Source organism: Procambarus clarkii, chromosome 13, assembly GCF_040958095.1.
Source record: "Procambarus clarkii isolate CNS0578487 chromosome 13, FALCON_Pclarkii_2.0, whole genome shotgun sequence".
Taxonomy (NCBI): Eukaryota; Metazoa; Arthropoda; class Malacostraca; order Decapoda; family Cambaridae; genus Procambarus; species Procambarus clarkii.
In genome coordinates this window covers 26,736,560-26,752,890 of record NC_091162.1, presented here as the reverse complement: position 1 = coordinate 26,752,890, position 16,331 = coordinate 26,736,560, and the positions used below count along the sequence as shown (strand labels likewise).

The 16,331-nt window shown below is 50.6% G+C and overlaps 1 protein-coding gene across 4 annotated transcripts in view; it reads left to right on the top strand.

Annotated features, from left to right (window-relative positions):
* Nucleotides 1–16,331, top strand: part of lt (vacuolar protein sorting-associated protein light) — a 263,565-nt gene that overhangs the window by 100,022 nt on the left and 147,212 nt on the right. The gene's annotated exons all lie outside the window — the stretch shown is intronic.

The following is a 16,331-nucleotide window of genomic DNA, read 5'->3' as shown; positions in this document are numbered from 1 at the left end:
CAGCATGATGCAGCAGTATCATGTTGACATCAGTTTCTTACTCTACTAACAGCACCATCAACCCTTATTCCCCATACTGTACAATGTAATATACAGCTCTCGCTGGCTGCTGCGTCTCCAGCTTCCTCTTCAGGATTTTCAGGGGTTCAGTTTCTTGGCACCTTCCTCCATTCTTGCTCTGCGTCTTCCTGAGTGCTTTAGAATACGGTTGGGGCCCCATGTTCACCAAGCTGGTTAGGGGACCATGGTCTTCTTGCCTTCGTTGGGTTCCCAGCATGATGCAAGTGTTTGCGGCCATGTGGATTGTGCTGAAGATGGTTCAGATCCCTCTGGGCTCTGTAGTCCAGTTCCTTTCGAACTGTCTTCATGTGGTTCGTTGTCTGAACCGGATGGAGAAAGTTCTCCTTTTCAGTCCTTGTCTCTTGGAGCTGGACTCTTCATATAGCTCATGTCCTGGCTTCCCGGGGTTGGCTCTCCTTTCCATTCATGTTAGTAGAGTATCTAACATCTTGGCTGTTAGGTTTTCCATCCCGTTCCATCTCCACGGAGCGGACCATCGCTACTGACTCCTTCCTTAGCTTTGATGGGTGTTCGGGCACCCGGACATGGACCTCCTAGTGTTGTCCTGGTTGTTGTGCCGGCCTTCCGCGGGGCCATTCCTCAACTGCGAGGCTCGAGGTAGATGCTTTTGGCTGGACTGGTCAAAGTGGGGGTTTCTGTACTTCTTGCCCCCCAGTCCAGCTCTTGCTCCAAGCCCTGGTAAAATTAGATCCTACAGGAGAAGGGTGATTGTTCTGGGTCCCTGGTGATCAGCCCAGCCTTGCTTTTAGGCGCTGCTTGTCTGGTGTTCGAACCCAGTCATTTATCTGCAGCTCCACCTCTTTCAGATGATCGGTCTGGAAACATACCTTGCTGGTTCCACCTTCTCCTTCATTCTCTGTACAGTATTTGGAGTTTTTGATACGTAGTTATTGCCACCCCTATGGCGATCAGGTGTGTTGCTCTGCCATCTGTGGTCCTCTTCTTGGCAACAGTATGAAAGCTTGTGGTGTGCTTTCCGCATTTCCTCTCCCTTCATCATTGCCCTTCAGTGTTGGTTTCGGTTGTTCTGTCTTTCCTTTCCTGGATTTTTTCTGGTTCAACTTTTAATATTGAATACTGTCACCTTGCATTGTGCAGAGCTGGTGGAGCCATTCCTGCTTGCATATGGAAATGATGCCTCCTCAGTACATTTTCATAAGTTTTCTCAGGCACTGTTTCACCTCTGGCCTGCTCATGTGCTACCTGATCTTGCTTTGATCTTTGGACCATGTACTTTTCTGTGGGGAGCCCCTACAGCTCCCTGGAGCTTATCGGGCTAATGTATGTTATATTAGACCAGGACATTATCTAAGGAGTTCAGACCTACCAGCGACCAGCACCAGAACCTGGCCCCTTCAGAGAGGTTTCAGGGAGCAATGGCCCTGGAAAACCCCCTTGTGGTTGGGGTTTTCCTTATCTGCCATCAACCGGGGTTAGGCACCCAGAAGGTAGGCATAACAAAACAAACCTCACATGGTAAAAAACTAAAACAAAAAAATGAACAGAGAGGTAGAAACTCCCTACAATCCCAAGGAAACATGCAAACATCACACTTTACTGCTGCGCCGATTGTCCACACAGCCCTCCCCGCCCCGAGAGGGGGAAGGGGGAGCCCCGGACCTCACCGCGCTGGCTGCCTAGCATCAGTTCGTAAGCTAATGTCAACCGGGATAGATGCTTCTCTGGCCTCAGTTTCCTAGGCGGTGTTTGCCTTGTGCGGCGTTCACTGCCATGTGTAGTGTTGTGTGGTGGCCAGGAGTACCTCATCAGTGCCGGGGCTGCATGCGCTTAGGGGCTTCCCTCCCTAAGCGCCCTGTGAGTACTGCCACTGCGTGACAGGTTTATCTTCCCTGTGGCGTTTGGGAACCATTCCCGTAGAGGTTCTTGCTGCTCGGCATTTGCCTCGCCCTTGCATTTGCTGAGTGATTAGGAATCAAATTTCTAGTTTTATGGAAAACAATGAATTGCACAATCCAGGAAAACATGGATTTAGAGCAGGAAGATCCTGTCTGTCACAGTTACTCAACCACTATGACAAAATCACAGAAGCCCTAGAAGAAAAGCAAAATGCAGATATTGTATACACAGAGTTTGCAAAGGCGTTCGACAAATGTGACCATGGGGTGATAGCTCACAAAATTAGATCAATGGGAATAACTGGAAAAGTAGGACGCTGGATACTCAATTTCCTGTCGAACAGAACACAAAGAGTAACAGTCAATCGGATAAAATCGAGTCCAAGCGATGTTAAAAGCTCTGTACCTTAAGGTACAGTCCTTGCACCGCTACTGTTCCTTATTCTCACATCTGATATAGACAAAAATACACGTCACAGCTTCGTGTCGTCCTTTGCAGATGACACAAAAATCAGCATGAAAATTACCTCTGCTGAAGACATTGAAAAACTACAAGCAGATGTCAACAAAGTTTTCGATTGGGCAGCAGAAAATAACATGTTTAACAGTGATAAATTTCAGGTACTCAGGTACGGCAAAAATGAGGATCTGAAACATAATACAGAGTACAAAACACAATCGAATCTTCCCATAGTAGAAAAACAGCATGTCAAGGATTTGGGAATAATGATGTTCGACGATCTAACGTTTAGGGAGCATAACCAAGCAAATATCGTGTCAGCCAGAAAAATGATTGGATGGATTACGAGAACTTTCAAATCCAGGGATCCCATCACAATGGTTGTACTCTTCAAGTCACTTGTGTTGTCCTGTCTCGAGTACTGCTCAGTACTCACTTCCCCCTTCAGAGCAGGAGAGATTGCTGAAATAGAGGGAATACAGAGAACATATACGGCATGCATAGACGAGATAAAACACCTAAATTATTGGGATCGTCTCAAAACTCTCCAAATGTACTCTCTAGAAAGGAGACAAGAGAGATACCAAATAATATACACATGGAAAATACTGGAGGGTCAGGTCCCAAATCTACACAGTAAAATAACAACGTACTGGAGTGAACGATATGGAAGAAAATGCAAGAATGAACCAGTGAAGAGCAGAGGTGCCATAGGCACAATCAGAGAGCACTGTATAAACATCAGAGGTCCGCGGTTGTTCAACGTCCTCCCAGCGACTATAAGAAATATTGCCGGAACAACCGTGGACATCTTCAAGAGAAAACTGGACGGTTTTCTAAGAGAAGTTCCGGATCAGCCGGGCCGTGGTGGGTATGTGGCCCTGCGGGCCGCTCCAAGCAACAGCCTTGTGGACCAGACTCTCACAAGTCGAGCCTGGCCTTGGGCCGGGCTTGGGGAGTAGAAGAACTCCCAGAACCCCATCAACCAGGTACCAGGTTGGGGCCAGCTGGGGCTTGGGGCCCTTGTTTGGCCACTGGGTAGGGACTGGTATTGTGCTGATTAGGGCGTCAAGGTGTTGTGCGACCTGCCACGTAAGCGGTGACCGGTTCCTGTTGCCTCTGGAGACGGTGTACTTTTGCATGGGTTTTCTGTTTTAATTTTCATTTGCTTGGTGGGGGTCTGCCTAGTGTGGCTATAGTTCCACTGGTAGTGTTTGGTGGCCCTCTGCTAGGGCCCCATGATTGTACACGTCGCAGGGGTTTTCAGTGTTGTCCTCTACCCCCTTGTTATTTTGGGGTTTCTTAACCAGTTAGCAACACCTTGCCCAGGCTTCCCGTAGTTCTTACCCTACGGGCCCTGGAAACCCCTGTGGGGGCTCTGTGGACCATTGAATGTGTCTTCCGGGTTCCAACCCGTCTTCTACGGGATCGTTGGTAGCTGTGCCCTTGTCTCCGGGTGACAGTCGCCACTTTTACCTTCGTCATGCTGCCTTGTTGGGTCACTGACACCTTGACCCGGAGTCTTGCGAGAGATATTCTCTGCTTGTTCTCCAGTACTCACCTGATGTTATTACTGTTCAGAGTACAAGCGGCATTCGTGTTGCAAGCTAGGTTAGGTTGCTGCAACACGCTTGGTTGGTTTCCCACTCGGATGCCCCGGGGCTACCCTGTTTTGGTTAGGTGCTGTTCGCCACTTTTCCTCCCTGTTCCCCACTTTTCCTCCCTGTTCCCAGCTCCTGACCGTCTGCGGGTTTCGGGGTCAGGGCGGGGTTTAGTTGGGGCCGAGACTCGGGCGGTTTTGGGGGGGCTGCCTCGTTCGGGTTGGGGACGGAGGCTTTTGAGCCTGTTCCTCCTGCCAGGGCTTCTGGATCTTACCACCGGCCATTTCTTGCTGCCTTTCCTTTGGACTCTTCCTTTTCTTTAAGGGCGGAGGGGTTGGAGAACGGCTGTGCCCTGGGGCCTCTGTTGCGGGTTCCCGGGGCTGTGGGGGATGCCTGCTAGCAGTTCTGGGGCTGTTTGACCCTGCCGGGGTTTTCTGCTTCTGGGCGGAGTTTTTCGCCAATCCATCCTGCTTGCTTCCCACTTTTGCTGGTGTGTGTTTGTATCTTTTGCATCAGTCACAGCCCTCTGTTCTGGTGGCCATTTTCTTCTACTGGTTTCTTGGCGTGGCCACCAGGGCGGCGTTGCAGTTTGTTTACATACACCTGGGTGTGCGAGCGAGCATCTTGGGTGAGTTTTTTCACCTTTTTCAGGGGTTTTATTCTCCTGTTGTCGTTTCTTTGCTTTTCTGGTGTTTTCTGCCCGTTTTCTGTTCCTCTGGGAACGTTTGAGTGTTGATTTTACATCTGGTTTTCTGTTTTGTCTGTTTTGGGTCTGGGCCCTAGGGTTTGGGCTCAGTGTCCCTGTCTGTTATGCTTGCTCCCACACCTTGTCCCTCGGTTTTCGGTCTGTTTTGACTGTTTCCCTGGGGGTTCTGTCTGGGGGCTGTGCTTTGCCTTTCTGTGGTGTATCTCCGCCGGCAAATGTGGTGGTTTGGGCTCCCCCTGGTTCTATTCTGGGTTCCTTTGGGTTCTTTGGTTTTGTTCCGGAGGTTTCTTCCTCTTGGGCCCCCTTTGTGGGTTCAGGGGGCTTTGTTTCCTCATGTGTCCCGGCTCTGCCTTCTGGGGTTCCGGGGTCTTCCTGGCTTGCAGACTGATCTTTTTTGAGTCTTGGCACATGTTGTGGTCGTGCTGGGACTTTGGGGTTTTGTTGTCGAGGTGGGCCGTTTGATGCAGTTTTGTGCCTTCTTTGCCTTTCCGGCGTGGTGCTCTCTGCCCACTGGTCGGCGGCTTGTAATTTTCTTCTCACGTGTAATTACCTAAGTGTAGTTACAGGATGAGAGCTACGCTCGTGGTGTCCCGTCTTCCCAGCACTCTTTGTCATATAACGCTTTGAAACTACTGACGGTCTTGGCCTCCACCACCTTCTCACTTAACTTGTTCCAACCGTCTACCACTCTATTTGCGAAGAGGAATTTTCTTATATTTCTTCGGCATCTGTGTTTAGCTAGTTTAAATCTATGACCTCTTGTTCTTGAAGTGCCAGGTCTCAGGAAATCTTCCCTGTCGATTTTATCAATTCTTGTTACTATTTTGTACGTAGTGATCATATCACCTCTTTTTCTTCTGTCTTCTAGTTTTGGCATATTTAATGCTTCTAACCTCTCCTCGTAGCTCTTGCCCTTCAGTTCTGGGAGCCACTTAGTAGCATGTCTTTGCACCTTTTCCAGTTTGTTGATGTGTTTCTTAAGATATGGGCACCACACAACAGCTGCATATTCTAGCTTTGGCCTAACAAAAGTCATGAACAATTTCTTTAGTGTATCGCCATCCATGTATTTAAATGCAATTCTGAAGTTAGAAAGCATCGCATAGGCTCCTTGCACAATATTCTTTATGTGGTCCTCAAGTGATAGTTTTCTATCTAGAACCACCCCTAGATCTCTTTCTTTATCAGAATTCTTTAAAGATTTCTCACATAATATATAGGTTGTGTGGGGTGTATGTTCTCCTATTCCACATTCCATAACATGACATTTATTAACATTAAATTCCATTTGCCAGGTGGTGCTCCATATACTTATTTTGTCCAGGTCATCTTGAAGGGCATGACAATCATCTAAATTTCTTATCCTTCCTATTATCTTAGCATCATCAGCAAACATGTTCATATAATTCTGTATACCAACTGGTAGATCATTTATGTACACAATAAACATCACATAAACACAATAAACGTGTGTGTGTGTGCAAATGTACATGTGCATGTGTGCACTGTGTGTGTGCACATGTACATGTGCATGTGTACACTGTGTGTGTGCACATGTGTATGTGCATATGCACGTGTGTGTAATACACCTTTGTGTGTGTGTGTTTGTGTTTGTGTATGTATGTATATGTATGTGTACATAATATGTATGTATATGTACATAGTATAGTAGGCATCCTTCAGTCTAAAGGCTATGGAGTTGCGCCCTGACAGGGCATAAAGCCTGGGTAGGTTGATATGGAGGAGAAGCTGTTACCCATGCAGCAGGTCCCCCCTCTCCACGTTGCTGAAATTATCCAATAGAAAGGCAAATTCCAATACACATGGTTCCAGCAACGTCGCAGGAGCTGCCAGAACGAGGTCGACATCAACAATGAACTGCCTTAGGGGTTCCTACTCCGGATTTTTCCTCGAGGTTGACTCCTGAAGCCTTTCCCAAAAAAGGGGTATAGCCGCAAGGCAGCGTAGGTTTAAAATCAGGGTTTTCCTTCCTAGGCTATCGAGTCCCATCTACCCGGAGCAGCTGATGTTAAGGCGCCAGAGGCACGCCCTCGCCCCTTCTCCTGTCGGTAAAAGCAGTTCCGCTGGACTTAGACTAAGCCACCCGTGCTGGCCAGTAGTTGGACTTGGTTGTCAGAGGCTATTGGAGATGTGTGCCATATAGGAGCATTTTATAGGTCATGGGAGCTTGTCCCCCATTACCACCCCCTGGCTATGACAACCCCTTGGAACCTGGTATATGTACATAATTACATAATATATGTGTATATATGTGTATATATATATATGCGTGCTTTTTCTTTCAGCAGGGGCTCAGTTCCCTTCGCTGTTGACGGGGTGCTGGGGGAGCAGCTTGCTCTGTTGACTCTCGCATGGTCCTACAGTTAGGGTCGCTTTTGATTGTCTTCCAGCCTCTGGCGGCGGCGGCGGACGGCTTCTCCTTTGGGGGGTTCAGGGCTGGCAGGGTGGGCTTCTTCCCCTGCGCTTCATAATGTCATCTTAGTGGGTGCGTTGGACGTGGTCGATCCGCCCCATCCTTCTGGGGTTCTTCTGGACTTCTCCAGTCTGCGCCCTGGATTCTATGCCCTCATCGGAGGACTGTTGTCTCCGGTCCGGCTTCTGTTGGGGCCGGGTGCCTGGATGGTGGCGCTGGACTTCCAGGTCAATTCTTGGCACGTTCTTCTTCAGTTTTCCGGGACTGGCACAGTTGGTGGTGAGACTTCAGGCTTGCCGCTTTTGTTGCCTTGCCTTGTTTGTAATTGGCACTTGGTGTATTTATGCATCTTTACCGGATCTTAGTGCCCTGTCTGAGTCTGCCCTGGGATTCAGTGTCTGGCCTACCTCGACGATTGGCTGGTGTGGGCTCCCAGTCGGTCCGCTTGTCTGTTCGCCAGGTGTGTGGTTCTTTCCAGATTGCCTGGTTTGGTTTCCTGGTGATCTGGAGGCCTTTCCATCTGTTTCCGGCCCGGGTTCGGACCTGGCTGGGTCTTGTTTAGGGCTCTTGGGCTGCTCCTTGTCCTTCCCTCCAGAAGTGTTTCTGCAGCTGTGGTCCCACCTTCGGCTGTTCATGAGGGGGTCCTGGGCTGCTCGGCGGTTGCTTGAGCAGTTGTGCGGGAGTCTGAACTTCGATATGCTGGTCTGCCCGCAGAGTCGGGTTTGGCTTTGGTGTCTGTTTGATTCCTTCAGAGACTCTCCTTCTGCCTCTCTTGCAATCGTTGGGTTCGTTCCTCTGGGGATCTTGTGTTGGTACTGCGTCATCAGCTTCCTCTTTGGGGTTTTTGGGGTTCCGTACCTTGGCACCTCCCTGAGCCTTCGCTTGATGTGTTCACGGACGGATCATCTCTCGGCAGAGGCTTTGTGACCAATGCTCACCAGTTCAGCCGTGGAAGGTGTGGTCTGTCCGTTCGTCGGGCTCACAGCATGGTTCAGAAGTTCATGGCTGTCTGGTTTGCGCATCAGGGGGTTTGGGTCACTCGGTGCTCTACCATTCAGCTCCATTTGGACTGTTTCCTGGCGTTTTTTTACCAGAACCTCAGGGTTTCTCTTAGGTGTTTGGCTTCGGGGTCAGTCCCTTCGAGTGGCTCGTTTACTGGATTTTCGGGGTTTGGCTAACTGTGAGGTTCATGTCCGGGGTGTGTCCTACGTCCTGGCGGACAGCCTGTATCGGTTCATTCCTCTGTTAACGGATTGGCCAGTCGTCGCCGACTCGTTTCGTTGGTTCTGCAGGATGTTTGGATTCCTGGTGATGGACGTCTTCGAGTCGGCGTGGTCTAGGCGTCGCCCATTCTATGTGGTGCCCTTACCCGCCTGCGAGGCGTTCACAGAGTATGCCTTTCGGCAGGACTGGTCAAGGTGCGGGTACCTGTTCCTCTTCTCCCGGTCCAGCTGTTGCTTCGGGTTCTGGCTCGGTTGGAGCCCATTCCCAAGAGTGTAGTCCTCATAGGGAGCCGGTCGGCCGAGCGGACAGCACGCTGGACTGTGATCCTGTGGTCCCGGGTTCGATCCCGGGCGCCGGCGAGAAACAATGGGCAGAGTTTCTTTCACCCTATGCCCCTGTTACCTAGCAGTAAATAGGTACCTGGGTGTTAGTCAGCTGTCACGGGCTGCTTCCTGGGGGTGGAGGCCTGGTCGAGGACCGGGCCGCGGGGACACTAAAGCCCCGAAATCATCTCAAGATAACCTCATGGTCCCTTGGTGGCCGGCCCAGCTATATTTTCAGACGATGCTTGATAGGTGTCCGAACCCGAGGTGTTTTCCTGTGGCTCCGCTTCTTTTGGCAGGTCGGACCGGTCCTGTATGTGACTGGTTTGGCCTTCTCCTCAGCTCTTCTCGTCTGGTTTTTGACGTGGGTATCGCCATCTCTGTGGTGATCAGGTGGTTTTGTTGATGGTGTCCCACTTGCGAGCTTCGTCTCGGCGACAGTATGATGGTCCTGGTGTTTCTATGCACCTTTTCTTGCTCTTCATAGGTCGTCTCCTCTTTCGCATCGGGTTGTCTTGTCCTTTCTTGGGTTTTCAGGACTAGTTATTTGTTGTTTCTTACTGTCGCCTCATTTTGTGCGGCGCTGGCGGAGCCACTCCGGCTTGCGTGCAGGGTGGACATCACATCTACCCTGTTTCGTACGCTTTCTTGTGTTTTGTTTCACCTCCGGCCTGCTCATGCGTCGCCTGAGCCATCCTGGTCCTTGATCAGGGTGCCCTCTTATCTTCTCCTCAGTTTGTGGTAGCCCCTTCGGTTCAGGTTTCTGCTCTTTGGTTCTGATGATAGGTTTGTACGTTTGCAGCCTTTCTCCGTCCTTCTGGCGACGGTCGAGACGGCTGCTTACCAGGGGGGGGGGGGTAGTTCTTTGGTTATTGATGCTTGTTTGGTTCGGCCAGGGGTGCATCCTGTGTTATCCGGTTGCGCTTTTTGCCATTACCTGCGTACCGTGTCTGGGGATACGCTTTGGGTTGATCAGGTTCCCCTCGTTCCCTGTTTCAGGGCTCGAGTCTCCCAGGTCGTCTGCAGAGTTTTTAGGTCTTCCAACCTGCGGTCTATCCTTGCGCCTGTGCTGTTCTGACGTTTGCAGCTTTTGCTGCTGTGTTGGTGAAGTCTAGGGCTCATTTCGGGCGCGAGGATTTGAGGGTTGCATAGGTTCCTGGCTGCCCGTTCTTTATGGGTGCATCTGCTCCTGTGCGTTCTTGTTGCCTTGGGTCGCAGGTTGCAGCCTGTTGATTCGAGCTTCATTTTGCGGAGTTTGTGGCGGCCGCCTCCCGGGTCAGCCCTTTCTTTTCCTTCTCTTTGGGTATAAAGCTCCAGGGAGCCATAGGGGCTCCCCACAGAAAACCAGGGTTGAATGTAATGAAACGCCATTTTCTGGGTGAGCCCCGGAGGCTCCCTGGCAACCCTCCCTCCCACAGGTCGGCGGTTTTTTTGCGTTAGTTGAAGCTTAGCTTCCGAACTGATGCTAGGCAGCCAGCGCGGTGAGGTCCGGGGTTCCCCCCTCCCACTCTCGGGGCGGGGAGGGCTGCTCGAACGATCGGCGCGGCAGTAAAGTGTGATGTTTGCTTGTTTGCTTGTTTCCTTGGGATTGTTGGAAGTTTCTACCTCTCTGTTCGGTTTTTTGTTTTTGTTTTTTACCATGTGGGGTTTGTTTTGTTATGCCTACCTTTATGGGTGCCTAACCCCGGTCGATGGCAGATAAGGAAAACCCCAATCACAAGGGGGTTTTCCCGGGCTATTGCTCGCTGAAACCTCTCTGAAGGGGCCAGGTTTTGGCGCTGGTCCCTGGTAGGTCTGAACTCCTTAGCTAATGTCCCGGTCTAATATAACATACATTAGCCCGATAAGCTCCAGGGAGCCTCCGGGGCTCACCCAGAAAATGGCGTTTCATTACATTCAACGCTGGTTTTATTAATTTTCTTCTTCTCATTTTGAAGTGTCCCCTTCAGTCAGAGATTGTTTTCTTAAGGCATTGTTTGATCTCCCTTGCCTCCAGTTGTCACATAGGTTAGCTTCTTGCTCTCCTTCTGCATTGGGGTGTTTGTTTCTTTGGCCTTCAGGGTCGTTTTGTTCATCTGCAGCTGGCTTCTTCTATGGTGAAAAATGAGTCCGTTTGTATCCATAGGAATCTGTTAATGCTTGATGCTTGGTTCAGTGATGGCTCTTTGCCACTTTGGCCATCGTTTTATTTGTCTGCAGACCGGTTCTTTCTTCTTTGGTGAAGAATGAGTTGGTTGGCTTCTGTAGTTGGTTTCATATTGCTGCTTGATACTCGAATGATTTTGCCAGGGGTACATCGTATTTTTTGTCTGGTGGTGGCTCCTTGCCACTACCTTTGTGCGCCACTTCTGCTTTGGTAGACTCATTAGGGGGGTTGATCCTGTTTTCCTGGTTCCCATGTACCGGGGCTCATATTTCTCTGGTCATCCACAGCATTTTTGAGTCTAGCCAGCTTGCAGTCTACCTTCGTGCCCATGCCATTCATTCGTTTGCTGCTCTCAGTTGTGTTTGCCTATATCTTGGGCTGATTTTCAGGCATGGGGGTTTTGGCAGTTGAGCAGGATCCAGACAGCCAGGTATCTCATGAATGTATCTGGTCCTCGTCAGTCTTGGATGGCCTGGGATCATGTGCTGCAACCCACAGTTTCTTCTTTATTGTGATACCTACAGTGCTCCTTCCTCCTTGGTCAGTCCCCTTCCTTCTATCTCCTTGGGTAGGTTGCATCAGTGGGCCACAAGGGGCTTCCCCAAAAAAAACCAGCGTTGAATGTAATAAGATGCCAATTTCTGAGTGAGCCTCGGTGGCTCCCTGATACCCTGCCTTGGCCAGGGAATTGGGGATCGTCTTTCCATCATCATAGAACTGAGGGTGGAGCAGCCAGCTGACCCAGTATGCCTCCCTCCTACCTTATGATTGGTCTATAATTTATGCACATAGTTGAAGTTCTTTGGAAGTTTTGATGAGTCGATCTTATAACCAACAGTGAGTTGATTTGTTTCGCTGACTTGTGAGTGCTTCCCCGGTGGTGGCAGACGTTAAAATACACTGTTAATTTTATCATTGTGCCACTGCACCCTGCTCCTCTGTGGAGGGGGCCAGGTTTTGGCTTGTGGTCCTCAGTAGGCCAAAAAGAACTGAACAGCTGATGGTTACCTTGAGGTTACCTTCAGGGATTCCGGGGCTTAGCGATCCTGCAGCCCGGTCGTCGACCAGGCTTCCTCGTTGCTGGCCTGGTAAACCATGCTGCCTGCTCGCAGCCTGACGTATGAGTCACAGCCTGGTAGATCAGGTATCCTTTGGAGTATGGATGGCTAGATGGCAGATGGCACCAAATATGGATGGCACCTAGTAGTTTGGCGCAGAATCAGCATTGTAGCTTCAGGGAGCTACCAGGGCTTTCCCAGAAATTGGTGTTCTATTACATTCAACATTTGTTTTTTTGTGGAGAGCCCCTATGGCTCCTTGGAGCTTATTGGGCTAATGTATGTTATAATAGACCAGGACATTAGCTATGGAGTTCAGACCTACCAGGGACCAGCGCCAGAACCTGGCCCCTTCAGAGAGGTTTCAGGGAGAAATGGCCCTGGAAAACCCCATTATGGTTGGGGGTTTTCCCTTATCTGCCATCGACCGGGGTTAGGCACCCAGAAGGTAGGCATAACAAAACAAACCCCACATGGTAAGAAACTAAAACAAAAAACGAAAAGAGAGGTAGAAACTCCCTACAATCCCAAGGAAACAAGCAAACATCACACTTTACTGCCGTGCCGTTCGTCCGTGCAGCTCTCCCCTCCCTGAGAAGGGGAGGGGGCAGCCTGGGGCCCTTGGGGTCAGCTGGGACTTGGGGCCCTTGTTTGGCCTTGGGTAGGGAGTGGTGTTGTGCTGGTTGAGGCGACAAGGTGTTGCGCGACCTGCCACCTACGCGGTGACCGGTTCCTGTTGCCTCTGGGGACGGTGTACTTTTGCGGGGTTTTTCTTTTTTGTTTTTGTTTTTGTTTGCCTGGTGGGGGGTCTGCCTAGTGGAACTATAGTTACCCCTGATACTGTTTTGGTAGCCCTCTCCTAGGCCTCCGTGCTTGTACACATCACGGGTTTCAGTATTGTCATCTACCCCTTGTTAGTTTGGTATTTTTTTAACTGGTTAGCAACACCTTGCCCGGGCTTCCCGTAGTTGTTACCCTACAGGCCATGGAAACCCCTGTTGGGGCTTGGTGGACCCATGGATGCGTCTCCCGAGTTCCAGCCTGCCTTGTGTGGGTTTGAAGGTTGCTGTGTGTCTTTGTCTCGGGGTGACAGTCACCTGTTTTGCCTCCATCATGCTGCCTGTTTGGTCAACGACATCTTTGACGTCTTGCGAGTCATGTTCTCTGCATGTGCTCCAGTTTTATTCTGATGATGTTGCTGTTAGGGAACAGCAACCCCCCCCTCCCCCCGTGTCTGGCTACCAAACGTCTGAGGGTTTCAGATTCGGCACAGGGTTTAGTAGGTGATGAGACTCGGGCAGCTTCGGGGGCTGCCCCATTCGGGTTGGGGACGGAGGCATTTGAGCCAGTTCCTCCTGCCGTGGCTTCTGGGTCCCACCAGCAGGCCCCCTTCTTGTCTGCCTTTCCCCTTGGACTCTGCCTTTTCTTCAAGGGTAGAGGGTTTGGAGGACAGCTCTGCCCCGGGTCCTGATATGGGAGATCTTGGGGCTGGGGAGGAGTCGACCTGGGGGCCTTGGGCCCCCTTTGACCCCACTTGGGGGCTTTTGCTTTCCTCGTGGGGCTTATTGTTGCAGGGGGAGGGATTTTCTTACCCCGCCTTCCCTGTATGAGTATAATTTGGGTTTGGCTCCCCCCTGGGTTCGGTTCTGGGCTCCTTTGGGTACCTCGGCTCCGTCTTTCAAGAGGTTTTCTACTTCCCATATCTGCATGAAGGAGGCTTGGGAGGCTCTTGCTGCATACCTCTTGCAAGACCCAGTTTATGCCTCTGGGATGGATCCGTCCTCTTTTGAGTTTGGTGGTTCTTCCTGCTTTTGGGTGCGTTTAGAGGTTCTGGAGTCTTCATGACTGGCAGACTGCCCATTCTTTTCATTGAGGGGTGTGGCATGGATTTTGTCAGACCCGCACACTTGATTGGCGTGAAACTTCTACAGTTCTGCAGGTTTATCTGGGGGGCGAGTTTGAGCACCTTAACATGTGCTTGTTTGCCCCCCGTGCTTTCCCGGGATGTTGGCCTTTTCCAGCTTCACGTGCAGGTTCCTCTTGTTTCGGTATCGTTGGTTGCGGAGGATTTGCACGCCCGTGGGAATTTGGCTTCGGTCTTACATTTCTTTTCCCTTTTCGACCTTCTTCTGCCTGGCTTGAGGAGGATGTGGAAGCGTTGAGCGACGGGCCTTCGTCTGGGGTGCTGACTTCGGCAGCTAGGGCCTCGGCTGCACTGTTGAAGCTCTTTGCGCCCATCCAGAAGGAGGCGGTGTCTCTGTTTTTTGCTTCTCGCCTCGCGTACCGTCAGGCTGTGCTTGCCCTCTCATTGGAATCCACTTGGGTCCTGGCTCTTAGGTTTTCGTCTCCGTTTTGTCTGTTGCTGTTTGCAGAGGCTGCGGTCTCAGCTTCTGCAAGCGGCTTCGTCTAGTTGTCTTCTTATGTCGGACATGTTGGTTCTCCGGGGCGGTCGTTCTCGACCATCTCGGAGAAGTCGTGCCAGGGTTCAGGGTTCCGCTGGTCGAGGTGGGCCATTGGTGCCAGTTTCTGAGCTGTTGTTCCCTTTGGGGCCAGCGTCGTCTGGTTGGCGCAGTGATCGCCCTGTTCGACGTTTTGTTTCTTGTAAGGGGTGTCGGCCCTTTCACGGTTCCGCCTGTTTCTGGGGGGCAGTGGTTGCTCAAGGGTCTGTGCGGGAGCCTGAACTTCGCAATGATGATCTACCCGCCGGGTCGGGTTTGGTTTTGTCAGCTGTTCTGGTTCCCTTCTGCCTCTCATGAGATCGCTGGGTTAGGACCCCGGGGGTCTTGCGTCAGCTGCTGCATCACTAGCTTCCTCTTCGAGTTTTTCGGGGTTCAGTGCCTTGGCTTCTACATGAGCCCTTGCTCAATGTGTTCTCGGACACGTCATTTCTCGGCTGGGGCTTTGTGACCAGTGCTCACCAGGCTGGCCAGGGACGGTGGGGTCCGTCCTTCCGTCGAACCAACAGCACGGTGCAGGAGTTCGCGGCGGGGTGGTTTGCTCTTTGGAGGACTCGAGTCGCCCGCGCATCAACGATCCGGCTGCATTCGGGCTGCTTCCAGGTGGTTTATTGTCTGAACCGGGGAAGTTCGATGCGGTCCTTGGCTCTTTGGCGCTGGTTGCTTAGAGTTCTCAGGGTTTGGCTCTCCTGGCAGTTCACATGCGGGGAGTGTCTAACGTCTTGGCTGACGGCCTGTCTCATTTCGTTCCCCTCGCCACGGAATGGATGGTCAACGCCGACTCCTTCATTTGGCTTTTCCTGACGTTCATTTGCCCCAAGGTGGACCTCTTTGCATTGGCGTAGTCATGGCGCCTTCCCCCTATATGTGGCGCCCTTCCCCGACTGCGAGGCTGTCAGGGTTGATGCCTTTCAGCAGGACTAATCGAAGTGGGGGTTCCTATACCTCTTTCCCCCGGATCAGCTCTTGTTCCAGGTCCTGACTCGCTTGGAGACTTATCAGGGGAGAGTAGTCCTCGTGGCCCCGTGGTGGTCGGCCCAGCAATGGTTTCAGATGCTGCTTGCTCGGTGTCAGAACCCGGAGGTTTTCTCGTGGCTCTGCCTCTTCCAGCAGATCGGACCGGAACGTCACGTGGCTGGTTCGATCTTCTCCTCGAGTCTTTGCGTATGGTATTTTTTACTAGAGTTTATCATCATCTCTATGTTAGAATGTTATATGTTATATGAACTAGGAAACAGGATTGGTTCAACAGAAAGTGCGAGAGGGCCAGAGACCAAAAGACACAAAAATGGAATCAATACAGGAAGAGGCCGAACCCCCAAACATACCAGTGATACAAAGATGCGAGAAACAACTACACGGCAGTGAGGAGAGAGGCAGAAAGAAATTTTGAAAAAGGGATTGCAGAAAATGTAAAACAGTACCAGGTCTATTCTATAAATTCATAAACAACAAATTGCAGGTAAAGGATAATATTCAGAGGTTGAAAATGGGAAATAGATTCATGGAAAATGAAAAGGAAATGTGTGAAACATTAAACGAAAAGTTCCAAAGTGTGTTTGTACAAAATGAAATCTTCAGGGAACCAGATTCAATAAGAATTCCAGAGAACAACATAGAGCACATAGAGGTGTCTAGAGACGAAGTGGAAAAAATGCTCAAGGAGCTAAATAAGAACAAAGCAGTTGGTCCAGATGGAGTTTCACCATGGGTTCTGAGAGAATGTGCACCTGAGCTCAGCATTCCTCTTCAACTGATTTTTCAGGCATCCCTGTAAACAGGAGTTGTAGCTGATGTGTGGAAAAAGGCTAACATAGTTCCAATCTACAAAAGTGGAAGCAGGGAAGACCCCCTTAATTATAGACCGGTATCATTGACAAGTGTAATAGTCAAAATATTGGAAAAAATAATTAAAACTAAATGGGTAAAACACCTGGAAAGAGATGATATAATATCAGACAGACAGTATGGTTTTCGATCTGAAAG